Source organism: Stenella coeruleoalba, assembly GCF_951394435.1.
Source record: "Stenella coeruleoalba genome assembly, chromosome: 2".
In the NCBI taxonomy this organism is placed as follows: domain Eukaryota; kingdom Metazoa; phylum Chordata; class Mammalia; order Artiodactyla; family Delphinidae; genus Stenella; species Stenella coeruleoalba.
In genome coordinates, this window is record NC_137147.1 from 31,452,809 (window position 1) to 31,468,227 (window position 15,419).

At 48.7% G+C, this 15,419-nt stretch overlaps 1 protein-coding gene across 1 annotated transcript in view; it reads left to right on the forward strand.

Annotated features, from left to right (window-relative positions):
* Positions 1-3,787: 3,787 nt before the first annotated feature.
* Positions 3,788-15,419, forward strand: part of SLC8A3 (solute carrier family 8 member A3) — a 148,249-nt gene continuing 136,617 nt past the window's right edge. The window contains exon 1 of the mRNA XM_079913968.1: positions 3,788-4,767. The gene's annotated coding sequence lies outside the window, so the exon portion shown is untranslated. The remainder of the gene's footprint in view (positions 4,768-15,419) is intronic.

The window sequence follows — 15,419 nt, forward strand, 5'->3', positions numbered from 1 at the left end:
TTCTGGAACCTTCTTCCCTCAGGCATCAGCATGGCTTCCTCTCCCACTGCCTTCAGGTTCTTGCTCAACTGTCACTTTCTCAGTGAAGCTTCCAGGACTCTCTTCAGTTAAAGAGTCTAGCAATTTCCCTCCCTCTCTCAGCAGTCCCTATGCCCCTTACCCCCTCCCTTGCTATATTTTTCTCCCACAGCACCTACCATTTGACATGCTCTATGTCTTTTTTCCCTTTTTTTTTTTTTTATCATCTATCTCTTCCTTTAGAATGTAGGTTCCATGAGAGCAGGGACTTTTGTCTTCATTGCTCACAGCTGTATGCCCAGCCCTTAGAAGAGTATCTGGTACATAGAAGGTGTTCCACAAGTTTTACTGAGTGAAATAATACATATAAAAATTCATAGCACAGTGTCATAGCAGGTATTTAAATAAAAGCTGGTTTCCTTACTTCCTTTTTGTTAACTTGTAAAATCCAGGATGTTTCAAGGTTCCCAATGACCCCAGGTGACTCCTCGAAGTTGGAATATAGCAAGGACTCATAGAGTCAGCCAGAATACTTGGATTCTGTATTAGTTTGCTTGGGCTGCCATAACGAAATACCACAGGCTGGCTGGCTTAGACAAAAGACATTTATTTTCTTACAGTCTGGAGTCTGGTCAGCAAGTTTGGTTTCTTGTGAAGCCTCTCTCCTGAGCTTGCAGATGGCAGCCTTCTTGCTGTGCCTTCGTGGGGTCTTCCCTCTGTCTGTCTTTGTCCTCTTCTTATAAGGATACCAGTGATTCCACTAAGGCCCACCCTAATGACCCCATTTTAACCTAATTACCTCTTTGCAGTCACATTGTGAGGTCCTAGAGGTCACCACCTCAACATATGCCTTTGGGGGCGGGGAACACCATCCCCCCCAGAGCAGATGCTATCTATTCCTTGCTGAGCTCTGTGATTGGGTCGAATCCCCTCACTTCTTTGGGCCTCAGTTTCCTCCCAACTTGAAAATAAAATCTGTGGCTCTTGCTGCTAATACTGACAAGAGATCGCTGACCTGCTGTTCTTCCTGTGAAAAGCCCCTTGAGTTCTAGCACAACCAGAAATAAAGGAAGAAACAATGGCAGAAATTAAAGGCAGGTTGTCATCAGATTTACCCTTTTCCAACCCAGTATGCATGTAGTAGAGAGAGAGAGAAAAAGTGGAACTCTGTCCAGTGTTAAAGGAGAAATTTGGTTGCAGAACTTACAGCGGGAGAGAAGCAGGGCTGGAGGGAGAAAGAAAGAGAATTAAGCTTTACTCTATACCAGAAACTGTAATCTCACTGAATCCTCAACAATCCCATGAGAAGAATATTATTGTTGTTAATTCCATTTTACCGGTGAGGGCATGGAGGCTCAGAATGCAGATCTGGGTTTTGTTATTTCAGTCTACCTAGAACTCAGAGAACCCGCACATGTCACTCTGCCTATAGCAATGGTTGAACGTGCTTCGGCACCTCCCTCACCTCCCCCCTTCCTACCCAGCAGTGCCCTGCTCCAGGTGACAAGGTGATGAAGCTCCTGTTGGTTTTTGGATAGTTCTAAAAAAAATGACAAGACCAATTCTGTTTTTATTGTTTCTGATGTTGTTTTAGTGAATGGGTGATGTTCACTGAAGAAATGTCAACAGATATAAATGGCAAAAAGAAGAAAATTCTAGAACAAGCAAAAACGAATCTATAGTGACGGAAAGCAGATCAATGGTTACTTGAGGGGAGGTGGGGGAAAACTGCCAAGGGGCCCGAGAACTTTGGGGAGAGATGAAAATGTTCTGTACCTTGATTTGGGTTGTTGTTACATTTGTACATACTTTTGTGAAAACTCATCAACCTGTATATTTAAAACAGGTGAATTTTATTTTATGTAATTATGCCTCGTAAAGTTGATTTAAAGAGAAAAAGAAATCACCAGTAATCTCACCATCCAAAGATAACCATCATTACCATTTTGGTATGTTTCTGCTGCCAGGGCATGCATATGCACGTGCGCACACACACACACACACACACACACACACACACACACACACACACAGTATCACACTCTATGTTCTGTTTTATTTTCTCTCTCTCAGTAACATATCATGAAAATCTTTCCACGTCAGTGCACAGAATACTGCTTCAGCATTTTTATGGTGGTAGAATACATCATTACGACAGTGTAACATGATCTACTCAACCAATTCTCCCTGTTGGAAAATTAAGATGCTTCCAATTTTTTACTCTTATAAATTTCACTACCATGAATATCCTTGTAACTAATATTTGAGCACATCCTTAATTATTGCCACAGCATAAATTTTTACCCATAAAATTACTGAGGCAAAAGAGGTTCACATTTTTTTAGGAATTTGATATGTCTTTCAAAACTGCCCTCCCTAAAAGCCATATCAATTTATGGGCCCACCAGCCACCTCTTGGTCTTGACTATAGACCTGTCAGCATCATGGGTCTCCACAGAAACAGACACAAGGTAAATCCCACCAATTGACATAAGCTGAAATCCCACAATCTTAGGAGTTATTGAAGTCTTACAGAGTCAGTGTCTCAGCCCTTAACTGGATTCAAGGCCCCAAAATGCTCAGGGATCTGAGATCACAGCGCTCAGTTAGGACTGAGGATATCCAGGACTCAAACTCGGGACTGAAACCACCACGTGATTTGCTGAAGTAGCATTGTTCAGGGGACCAGGAAAGAACTCACACACCGTTCCAAACTCAGACACTCTCTAACTCCTACGCCCACTTAATCTCTTTGGACCAAACCTTGTTCCAGAGCAGTTCTCAGGAGAGCCAAGGATCTGGGAATTTGCACATACTGTTGCAGTTATCAGTGAAACTCCAGTTGATTCCACCTTATTCCAATCCTTGGTTCTGCTGCTTGTGGCCTTGGGATGGTTATTCAACCTCTCTAAGGCTCAATTTCCTCAAGAGAAAATGGAGTTTGTAATTGTACCTATCTCATAGAGTTTTGTGAGGATGACATGAAATTCGGCGATCAAATTCATTAGCAGGGCGCCGGGCCCTAAGGAGGTGCTGACGCTTGCTAAGTATATTATCCTCACTTGTTGGCCCATCATATTCGGCTTCAGGCAGCAAAGGCCTGAGAGCAACAACTTCTCTCCCGTATGTTCTGTCCCAGAATCTGCACTAGTGTCTCTACAAAAGGCCAGCCACCATGCTTATTTTAGATCTGCCTAATGCCATCCATACACTAGGGATGTGAAACCCCATTCTTAGGAGAGGCCTGCCCACCCCGCGTGCCTCCAGGACCAAGCCTGACAAATATAGCAGAAATTATAGGCATCTGATTTAAGGCTACGTGTGTACACTTTGCGTGGGCCAAGCCCCAAACCCTAGTTCTGTCGCTGCATCAAAGGACCATCTCTCTTCCAGACTCCAGGCCCAGAGGAATCAGCAATTTGGGAGACAGCCCCCTCTTATTTTTAGCTTTAAAAACCCCAAAACCAACATACCAGCGCTCACCCAAGCGTCTGTCACAGCTGTTGTTTGATTTGGGTTGAGAAAATGACAGACTGAGTTCTGCACCAAGTACAGATGAAAAACAAAAAAAAGAGGGGAAAAAGGGAGTTCTATTTCCCCTCCACTGCCACCCTCCATACCCCCTCAACTCCTCCCCTAGGCCTGGGTGGACCCTGCCTGGGTAATCGTCCCCTGCTATATTTAAAAACCACAGATGTGTTCGGTAGAGACTTAATTTCGGGATTGCAGGCGGCGTCTCCTGAGGACAAGGGGAAAGCCGGTGCTGCGCGCCCGCCTGCCCGCCCTCCCCGCCGCTGCCCGGAACTCTGGACTCCACGGAATCCAGGTCAGGACGCGCCGCCGTCCTGGAACTGCCCCTGGCCGGTAGGCGCCGGGCGCCAGGCTCCCAAGATTGGGTGGGTGGCCGCAGCCTACGGGTTCCGTCTGCACTCGGTCCTTGGGGCTCTCTGGACGCGAGAGGCGGACTCGGCTTCCTCGCTGCTGGTCGGGAAGCTCTCTGAAAATTACCCCCATCGGCGCGCGAGGATAAATATGCGCGGCTTGTGATTCCGTGCAGCTCTCTCGCTCCCAGCTGATAGGGTGACGTTGGGTTTGGAGGCTTGGAGATTGGCTTTTTGATTTGGCTTCTTCCCGCAGCTTAATGGGCAAAGCTCTCGGCTCGCCCAGAAACCAGACCCTCCGCGCGTCCCCTCCGCGCGACGAGGCCGAGACGAGTCCCGCGGTGACGGCGTGCAAGGCGGTGAGCCAGCGCGCTCCCAGCCCCGGGAAAGCCCCGGCGACGCGACTGCAAGCCCTGGGCCCTCGGAGCCGCCAGGGCGCGCCGGGCCGCTCGCCTTCTTGCCCCTCCCGGCAGGGATCCCCTCGCTGCCTGCGGCCGGGACTCCGAGCCTCTTCGGGGCTTAGTCCCGAGTCCGCCCCCGAGTCGGGGTTTTCCGGGGGGGTCTTCGGAGCGGTTCTCCCTGCTCCTTAAAACAGCGCCGAGGGACCTCTCCCCAGGCCCCCTGCTCTGGCCCCAGCCCTCGCACTCCGGATACGCTGCCCCGCAGCTCCCTGAAAGCCGCTAGCCCACGAGCCCGGCCGGTGGGCGGCGGCGGCAGACTGACATGCCCCGGACGCGGCTGCGGCCGGCGGGCAGCCCGCGGGGGCGATGAGCCGCTGCGGCCGGTGAGGAGCCCGGCGGCGGGGGCCTCGCGCACCTTCCTCAACCCCCTCACTTGCCCACCCCGCCCGGGAGATCGAGAGGAAACGGTGAGTGACGGGGTGAGCCTCCTGCCCTTCCCCCTCAGCGGGCGGCCGAGGCCGGGGAGGCAGAAGTCGGGGGGTTGGGGATATCCCCGTGAGGGTTCCTGCTTGTGAATAATGGTGTTAATTAAGTTCTTTCTCAAGATCATTCCTATGAACTGCCCTCCTGCGGGTTGAGTGTCAGAAGAGGTGGGGGGGAGGGTGCCCCGGAAAGTGCACTGGGCTGCCTGCGGTGCTGGGGGCGGGGGGGTGGCGTTCTGGCGGAGTGAGCGTCTACCGGGGGGTGCGGGGGGCAGCGCAGAAAGAGATGCTTGGGCTTGTGCGTGCAGTCGGGTCGCGGGTTTGTGGGGTTACCGGCGGGGGCGCGTCAGGGAGGCTGAGTGCTGTGCTGCATGCTGGATGAATGTGTGAATGTGTGCATGTGTGTGCGGGCTGCGCCAGGGCGTGCTGTGCTCCCGGGGTGGTGAGCGCCCGCCGGGTTTGTGGGCCAGGAGGGGAGTGCGTTACCCGCTCGGCGCGCGCCCGCGGGTGCAAACGCACGCGCGCACCCAACCTCTGGACTCCACCGCCGCGGGTCGGGAACTGCAGCCCCAGCGCACCCACCCGTGGCGGCCAAGGGGGCGGGGAGAAGGAGGGTTTCTCCCGGCCTCTGTTCTCTGGTACGCGGTGGTCTGGGCGGGCCGGGCCCGGGTGGAGAGCGGTGAAGTGTGTACCTACCTCTCGCTAACCTGTACCCCCGTCTCCCCGCCTACACACCCCTCACCACCACACACACACACACACACACACACGCACGCACGCACGCACGCACGCACTCAGCCACAGGCCCTCATTCAGAGGCTAGCCTGCTCCTGCAGACCGTGCCTGACCTGCCCCGAGGACCCGACCCATTGGAGGAGATGAAGAAAGCAATTTGTTCCGGGGGTGGGGGAAGCTATCTTTCCTCTTTATTCAATGCGTTTTATTTTTAACCGTGGAGGGAGGGGGTGGGGGCTTTAAATAGAACAGACGCCTTTAATGGAGTGCCATAAATTTCCCCGCTCCCTACCCGCCTGCCTGCCGCCTGTCTCTCACCCTCTGGCTCTCTGTCTCCTGGTGATTAAAAGACAAACCCAGAAGGTTTGGTGGTTTGGTCCCCTGGGCAGAAAGACTGAAACTGGGGCTAGTTTAGCAGAAAGGCAGGCCGCAGCTGGGAGCAAGGCTCCAAGCTCTTAGGTGGTGGAGAAACACCCCAAGCGGAGGGAGTTGTGGGTAAGTGATAGGAGCACATCCGGCCTCCTGGTGGTTCACGAAGGGGAAGCCTCTGGGCCTTGGGGCGACCTGGTGCCTCGCAGCCGTGTGTGATTAATCTCCGCAGCTGTTGTGCCCTGTCCACTTGAGCTGAGCTCTTGTTTACCTCGATTTTCAAATATAGCTGCTGCGCCCTGCTCTCCCTGACAGAGGTGATCAGCTCACTCTGTCTGGGCGCCTGTGCACCTGCCAGCCCTTCTTGCCGGTCTCACTGGATCCAAGTTTGAGAGGAACCTGCCCCTTCATGCCTTGCAGCTCTCCACGTGAGGATGGTTGAGCGTCAGAGCTGGGGGTGACCAGGTGTGGCCCACCAACCCGTCCCTGCAATCTGCAATTCCTGTCTGCAGTCTGCACGTACAGGGCCACTCCACAGCTTCCTTTTCCTTTAAATAAAATATAGATACGGGGTTGAAAAGAAGAAGGTGGGAACTGTAGAACTGAACTTAGTTGAAGTGGTTCTCGAACTTAATGAAGATGGGAAGGCTGTTCATGCGCTTTCCTCTACCTGGAATGCTTTTTTGCTCTTCCAGCACTCCTGAATTCCACCTCCATCCTTCTCTAATGTACTCCTATCCGTCCTTCAGCCCTTAATTCATTGGTGACTTTCTCGAGGAAGCCTTCCATACCTTCCCTGACTAGGCCAGGTCCCCTTTTTTTACACACTCAAAACTGGAACCTAATATTTTGAAGTAATTTAAAGATGCACATTCAATTTATTTATGTGATTGAGTAATGCCAGCCACGCCTCTGGACAGAAAGCTGCATGAAGGGAGGAAAGATAGCTGGTGTTTATTCACATTGTATCCCCAGGGCCTGGCACTGTGCCTGGCATAGAGGAGCTACTCAGTCAACGTTGGGTGAATGAACGGACTTGGAGGAATAATTTACCTCTCCTCTCTGCTCCCGTTCCTCTGACCTCTACTTGGGCATCTCTTGCACTGCACCCCAGAGTCTCCTGGTCAGAGAAGGAAGAACAGGGTTAGCAAACTGACCCTGTAGAAAACACGCCCTTCCCCTGGGCTTCTCCCTGAGCTGGGACCCTGAAGCCGAGGGAGTGTCCTTTTGCCCCAGCCCTGCCCTGTCCCTGTGCAAGGCGGTCCCTTGTACAGTCCCTGGCATAGTTGCTCCTATTGTCCATGGGTAGTCATTGTGGGCATTGTTCCTCAGCCTGCATGGTCCAGTCACTGCCCACAGTATGGATTTGGGGGGAATGTGTCACACGTTTTGTCTTCTCTTCAAGCTACCAAGGTCAGATAAGAAGAGAGAATAACTCCCTTTGCGTTCAAGACTGGCTGCTTTGCTTAGAAGTTCAAACATTTGATGAGGTTCAGAAATACATAAGAATCCAAAAGAGAAAGCCTTCATTTATTCATTCAATCAGTTATTTATTCAATAAATATTCAGCAACCTACTCTGCCAGGCATTTGCTAGGTACTGAGGCAAATAAAATAGAATGGTCCCTTTCCTCGTAAACACACATTCATTCCAGCAGGGATAACCAAGTCGTGAACACATAATTAACATATAAAGTGATTCCTTTCAGTGGAGGCTAAACCCCAGGTTCAGTCCCTAGGAGAACTTCTAGGGACAGTTAATTCCAGAAAGACAGGATAGAGAGGAGTTGGCTTTGGTGAAAGCAGGGAGGGGGGACGTGGTGGAGAAAGCGCTTTGAGTGAAGGGATCGGTATGCAAAGGCCTCAAGTGGACAAGAGCTCTTCCAAATGACTGAAGACAGAGTAAAATTCGGGGAGATGAGTTTAGAGAAGCTCTAGGGGCCAAACCTCGAAAGGCTTATACGCGATGCTAAGGATTTCCACTGAGTTTCCAGGGGGTTTAGGAAGGTTTTTAGTACTGTAGTGCGTGGTCAGATTTGCATTTTAGATAGTATGTTGAGACCAGAATGTAGAGAGAGGGAGGTAGGGAGTTAGGGGGCTGTTGTAGAAACCCAAGTGCATTGTCATCCTGGTGGCCTGTGAGGGAGGGTTAGGGGGTCCTCTTTCTGTTTTAGCATACAAACCAGAGCTGTCCTTCTAGGAAGAAGTTTCCCTGTTTTCTTTAATGAGTTTGGTTTATGTTTGGTTATCTGTTTGTGTTTTGGATGGCACTCTAAACCCAACACTGGGCAGGGCGCCTCAGGGGAAAGGAAAACTGGCTCCAGCAGGTGTAAGACACACTTCCTGGTCAACTGAGCTGCCCAGCAAGGCAGACCCCCAAAGATCTGAGGTCTCTGGGGGCTGGGGAAGGTCTCAAGCAGGAGGGTAATTGATTTAGATCCATATCGAAGTCCATAGAGACTATCGAACAAGACATCTAGATAGGAAGAATCGCATGTGTATGCATATGTATATTTTTTATAATATGGAGAGGGAATAAAGTCTAATTCCCGAATCACGTGTATTCAGATGTGGCATACAGAGTTGTGTCTATTAAGAAAACAGCTCTTGGAATGGGCCAGGTAGCATTTACTGCCTTGATAGCTGAATGACAAATAGTGCTTTCCTGGTTGTATACAGGAACGCTGGGTCATGTAGATACTGGATCCAGAAGTGGGACTGGAAACTGTTTTCCTGCCCTGGCTCACACGTGGCAATTTCCAAGTCACTTGAGGAGAGGACCTCCCCGTCATGCACTGCTTTGTTCATCCTAGAGAATGAAGCCAAGTAGTGTGAGCTCGGTCAACACTCTCCCTTTGCACCCTGATCTCCCAACTTTGTCCCTCATCCTTACTTGTCACTGGTCTCACAGTAAAAAAAAGCTCTCCCTCCCCTTCCTGCACAGTGCCCCTCCTGCCCTGCCTTAATAAACTTGCCCTGAGCTCGTTCTTTTTCAGCATCGAATCTCCTCCTTCTAACTGTAAACAGGCTCAACAAACCCCATCCTGACAAGAATATCACTTTGTTCACTTCCTCTCCCGTCATTTTCTCTTCCCATCTCGCTTTCAACAGACCCCTGAAATTTTAGAGCAGACATCTGTCTCTATTTCCCCATCACTCATTCATTCACTTAGCCCCTTGCTTTCTCACTTTTTCTACCTCCTGCCCAACTATCACCCACCAAGCACTTCTCATTCTCCCAAATATAATAACTTATTCCTGATTCCCCCCAGCCCCCGTCAGATAAGAATGATCATTAGCTCCTTGAAACTTCCCCCTCTTGGCTTCTATCACACTGAACTCTCCACGTACTCTCTAGGTGGTCCCTCTTCCACCTCCTCTCCAAGATCCTCTCCTCCCTCCCAGTTTTCCCCTTCTACCTTATCCCTCAGCATCTTCCTTAGTGGTTTGTGCTGTCACTCCTGCGTGGAGAGTTCTCAGTCAAGGACTCCAGCTCTCCAAGCCCAGCAGCTTGTTTCCAGCCACTTGCACAACATCTCCCGCAGGATGTCCTGTCAGCCCCTCAGACTGAATCTTTACTAAACTGACATCTTTGTCCTGAGGAGTTGCTCTTCCTGACTTCCCGCGTTCTACTGATGGCATCACACAACTTCCCGTCACCCTGGCTGGAAGTCCCCAAATTTACCTATGACTCTGCCCCCTTGTGATCCGAGGACAGTAGCCCTCCCTTAACCACACTTTCACTCTTTGCGGTTTCAGTTACCGTGGTCAACTTTGGTCCGAAAATATTTAATGGAAAATTCCAGAAATAAACAATTCATAAGCCTTAAATTGTGCACTGTTTTGTGAGATGAAATGTGGTGCCATCGCGGGCCATCCCGCCCCGGATGTGAACCATCACTTTGTCCAGCGTATCCCCGCCCATTAGTCACTTTGTAGCCGGCTCAGTTATCAGATCGACTGTCTCGGAATCGCAGTGCTTGTGTTCAAGAGACCCTTATTTTACTTAATCGTGGCCCCAAGACACAAGAATGGTGATGCTGGCAATTCGGATGTGCCAAAGAGAAGCCGCAAAGTGCTTCCTTTAAGTGAAAAAGCGCAAGTTCACCATTTAATAAGGAAAGAAAAAATCCTATGCTGAGGTTGCTAAGATCTACGGTAAGAACCATGAAATTGGGAAGGAAAAAGAAATTCATGCTAGTTTCACTGTCGCACCTCTGCCACACTACAAAAGTTACAGCCACAATGCGTGATAAAGTGCTTTATTAAGGTGGAAAAAGCATTAAATTTGTACTATATTTTGAGTGAGAGAGAAAAAGACTACATTCACATAACTTTTATTAAAGTGTATTGTTATAATTGTTCTATTTTATTATTAGTTATTGTTAATCTCGTACTGGGCCTAATTTGTAAAGTCAACTATAAGCATGTATGTACAGGAAAAAAACGTACTCTATGTAGAGTTAAGTACTATTTACAGTTTCAGGCATCCACTGGGGGTCTTGGAATTTATCCCACAGAGATGAAGGGGGACTATCGTATTGCTAATGTCTGTTGAGTCCATTCCTCTCTTCTCCATCCCTACTACCACTACCTCAGTACAGAGTTGATAACCTCTTACATAATAATAATGATAATAATAATTATTATGATAGCAGCCAACATTTGTATGTTTGCAACAGAATCTGTTGCAAGGTGCCTAACATTGATTTTTCCCATTCAATCCCTACCATACCTGTATGAAGTAACTATTACTATGATACTCTAAACAATAACTTTCTAACATCTTCCCAACTTCATTCTCCTGGTCCTTCAATTCACTTTAGCGACCGTTACGAGATTCCCCTCCTAAAACACCGTTCTACGCTTGTCACTTTCCCACACAAAAAAATCCTGAAGGGCCTCCCAGTTTTTGCAGCAGTCCAACTCCTGGTATTCAAGGGGCTCCGTGGCCTGGTTCAGCGCTCCGCTTATAGTCTCACTTTTTACAGTTCCCATGTAGGCACATAAGTACTCTTGTCCTTTCTTCTTCTGTGCCTTTGTTCATGGTTTGCCTTTCACTAAGAATCCTACCCGTTCTTCAGTGTTCAGTTCAACTAGCTCTTTCTGATGGGAAGGCTTTGTGGAGAAGCAGTCTCTTATTCTGAATATAACACAGCATCTGTTTTTCATGAGACCCTTATATTTATTGAAATGCAGATTTTTAAAATTATTTTAAAAAATTTCTTTTTTGTCTTGTGACTTACTTTCCTTCCGGGACCAAGTCCTTTTTCTCTGTCTCACTCCTTGTTGCATGATGCCTGAAACACAGTGGGTGTTCAATGAAAAATGAAGAAGTGAAGAAATGAATAATCTGCCTCACTTTTGAGGCATGTGAAACAAGGTCAAGAAAGGAATCTGTCCTATTTATCATAAAAGGAGCCAGTGATGGAGTCAAAAAATCAAACCAGGACCGGGCAATGTGGTATCACAGAAGATGCGTTGAACGGGTGGCAAGAACATTATATTCTAGTTATTATCGCTTCTGACAACTACAGGCAAGACCCACTTCTGCTCTCTGGGCCTCACATTCATTACGCTTAAAAAAAAGGCTATGTTAGATGTGCTGATTTTAAGCTACCTCCCTGACCTGACAATTCTGTGTTCTGTGGGTCTCGTTCCACAGCCTAGAGATCACCTCCTACTAAGAACATTATTCATGCTGACCGCATCTTTTGTTCCAGAACCTTCCAGCTGCAATCTGAAGCCCCCAATTTGTTATCACATTGGGTCTCTAGAGGTCAAATGAGCAGCCAACCCAACTCTCTGGATGTCTGGCCTACAAGACATCCTGAGCTGGTTAAGGGCCCTGATGGCCCGAGGCTGGCACTCCTGTGTGGAGTCCCTTCCCACTGCGACACTCTGGGGCATTCTCAGAATGACTAGTAGTGCTCGGCCCCCAAATGCTCCAGACAATTCTGTCTCGATTCCTGTGCTTCTGCTTTTCCTTTTCCATCCAGGAAGGATGTATTTGAATCCGTGTAGACTCTGGTGAGAGCCTACGTGGAATCACTTTGTCCAGCAGCGGCTTTCCAGAGGCTCTGCTCAGGGCCTACCATACCACTGTACTCTCTCCCCTAGGATTCGGGAAGAATCATCTTGAGTCTGTGCCTTCCAGCCTCTCAGAAGGAACTAATGGGGGAGTCAACTTCGAGGAGAATCATTAGAGGGGTGGGGAGAGAGCACAGTTGTCAAGACAGCATCTGGATCTGCTGGGAGTCCCAGGAGTCTGCTCCCAGCACCCTCTTGTGAAAGGAGGCCCAGAACACCCCTGGAGTTGAGTGTACAAGAAAATCCCACAGCCATGTGTCAGAGAGAGTACTTTGAGTGCTTGCCCGAGTCCATTTGCTCTTCATTTGGGCAACGATATGACCTAATCCCATATTTTAACATTTAAAAATTAAGAGAAATTAAATGGCATTAAAATAAATCAGCCTCCTGGAGGATGTGCTGAAGAAAAGGTACATAAAAGCAGCTAATCACCAGCTTCCCCTTGATGGGTAGGCAACAGGGCAGAGGGATGTCAGCCCTCTCTCTCTGTGGATAATTGCAAAAGATAGAGCCCAAGTGGTTTTCTCTGGGGAACAGGGAGGGGCGGAAACAATGCCCCCTCAGGCTGTCCTGGGCCCCTGGCCCAGCCCTGATTTTCCTTTCAATGACAGGGGATGTTGTCTCTTGGTCTTGCCTGACATGATACTTTTTCAGGCTTGGCGGAAGGAGACCCCTGGCAGCCAGAGGACCAAGGTTTAGTTCTGGCTTCATTATTTCTTGGCTTGGAAACTCTAGGCAGTGAACTGAGCCTCTGTTTCTTCATGTGTATGAACAACCTCATGAGGATTAAATGAGATCATGTGAGTGAGAAGGCCTTTGTCAATTGTTGGTACAGACTATCGCTGGAGATTTGTTGAGTGAATAGTGTACTATGAATGTTGGTTATCATGAGGCCATGCACTCTGGAGGAAAAGTAAGGTGCCCGTGAGAGGGCTAAGGTGGAGAGAATGAAATGTGCTTAGGAACGTCCTCACAACCACCCTCCAAATACTACTGTGGTCCTGTTGGTGCTTTCACGTGAACAAAACTGGCTGTTCTCTGAGGTCATTGGCTTTAACCATTTACCTTTCTACCCCAAGGCTTCCCAGGAAGCTTGACATCTCCCCTCACAGGTGCATCTTTCCAAAAACGCTTGTTCCTGCAGAGTGAGCATTGATCTCCTCAAGAAATACTGACACTCACTCTGCCAGGCTCTAGTCAAGGCCCTGAGGATACTGGGACCAAGTTTTCTGCTCCCATGGAGTTTATGTTCTATGATAAACCAGTGAACAAACAGAAAAACAATGATGATTTCAGTCACTGTGTGTGCTCTAAAGAAAAGGAAGAGTGGGACTTCCCTGGCGGTCCAGTGGTTAAGATTCCACGCTTCCACTTCAGGGGGCACGGGTTTGATCCTGGTTGGGGAGCCAAGATCCTGCATGCCACTCGGTGCGCCCCCCCACAAAAAGAAAAAAAAGAAAGGAAAAGTGGTGTGACAGAGTGCTGAGAGGGAAGGATAGGATCATATTTAGTTAAGATGAGGGCAGGAAGCCTCTGAGAAGGCGGCACCTGAGACCTGAATGAGATCAAAAAGTGATCTATAGAGATCTTTAGGGTAGAGATGTTGCCAGCAGAAGTAACAGTAAATGCAAAGGTCCTAGGGCAGGTACATGCTTGATGTGTTCTAGAAATTTCAGGGAACTCCACCATAGCTGGAGTGGAGTATAGCGGCAGCAAAACGAAGTGATGGGAGGTGAGGGTGGGAAGTTAGAAGTCAGTAGGGGGTGGGGAGTTCTGCAGAAAGAGAAGGTTGCAAAGAATGGCATGATCTACAGTAAGTCCCCTACATATGCACCTTCAAGTTGCGAACTTTCAAAGATTCGAATATGCGTTCCATCAGTGTCACACGTGAGTGAAATTGCAGCTTGTCTCCTGTTGCTGACGATCCTTCAGCTCTACCATCTCCCACCTCCTCTCCCTCCTCCAGTCAGTAATTCTTCTAGCCTGTTCACTTGATGGCAGCCCCTGTATGCCAACTGTTGTGCTGTACTACTGTACTTTTCAAGGTACTGCACTGTAAGATTAAAAATGTTTTCTTTATTTTTTGTGTTGTTTGTTTTTTATGCATTATTTGTGTGGAAAGTATTATGAACTTCTTACAGTACAGTACTATATAGCTGCCTGGGTCAGTTAGGTACCTAGGCTAACTTTGTTGGACTTACGAACAAATTGGACTTAGGAACGCACTCTCGGAACGGAACTCATTCATATGTTGGGGACTTACTGTATCTGATTTACATTTTTTTTTTTTTTTTTTTTTGTGGTACGCGGGCCTCTCACTGCTGTGGCCTCTCCCCTTGCGGAGCACAGGCTCCGGATGCGCAGGCTCAGCGGCCATGGCTCACGGGCCCAGCCACTCCGCGGCATGTGGGATCTTCCTGGACCAGGGCACGAACCCGTGTCCCCTGCATCGGCAGGCGGACTCTCAACCACTGCGCCACCAGGAAAGCCCTGATTTACATTTTAAAAAGACACGGTGGCTGTTTTTCTGGAGCGTAGACTGTAAGAGATGTGGCAAGACTGGCAGCTTTGCAGTAGTCCAGGTGAGGTAATATCGAACCTCCAGTAGCTAGAAAAGAGTGTGACACGCACTTGGCACCCAAAAAACTTGAGAACACGTCGAGGCAGAAATGATCTTCCAAGAACCTACAGCTGTGATGGGCACATAGTAAATGCTTGATAAATTTTTTCGTGAATGAATGAGCAGAATCAGGTTTTCTTGTAACCCACGCTAGGATTTGAGTTCATCTCGATATTTTGGATCTTTTAAAAATACTTTTTAGTTTTCTAGCTGGTAGTATTTTGGAGGGGCAGTGCATTTTATGAGTTCATTTCCTTCTGTGTAAATCTGCATTCTCCTTTGAAAAAGATGTGAGAAGTCTGCCTCCACCACTTCCAGGGCCGTGTGGGGTGGTGGGATGGATATTCTCAGTCAGTGCTGGTAATTCCTAAAACCCTATGTTTACATTTGGAAACCGATCTTGTGTACCTTTCTGTGCACTTCTCCACAGCAGGGACCAGACCTGTCTCATCACCGTGTCCCCTGAACTTATCACAGTCAGGACTGTTGAGCCAACATATGGTTATTACCTTGACTAGACTGGGGAGCATTCTGGTGCCTTGGTGGAGCTCTGGGGCCTTCTTCTTGGAGAGCCCAGAACTCTCCTGGCCTCATTTGTCTCACAGTCACAGGACATCCCTAAAGCTAAACAGGTATCTAAGTTCGACGGATTTGTGTTGAATTTTTCAGCTCCCATTTCTTTGGGCCTGGATATCCCCGAATCAGGAGAACCCTTGCGGGACCAGTGGGATGACAAAGGTGCCTGATGTGGTTTGGTCCTGCCTGGGGCTCTTCATCCCTTTTTCGCCATCATCTTCTATTTTCAATGAGTCCTCAACATGTAT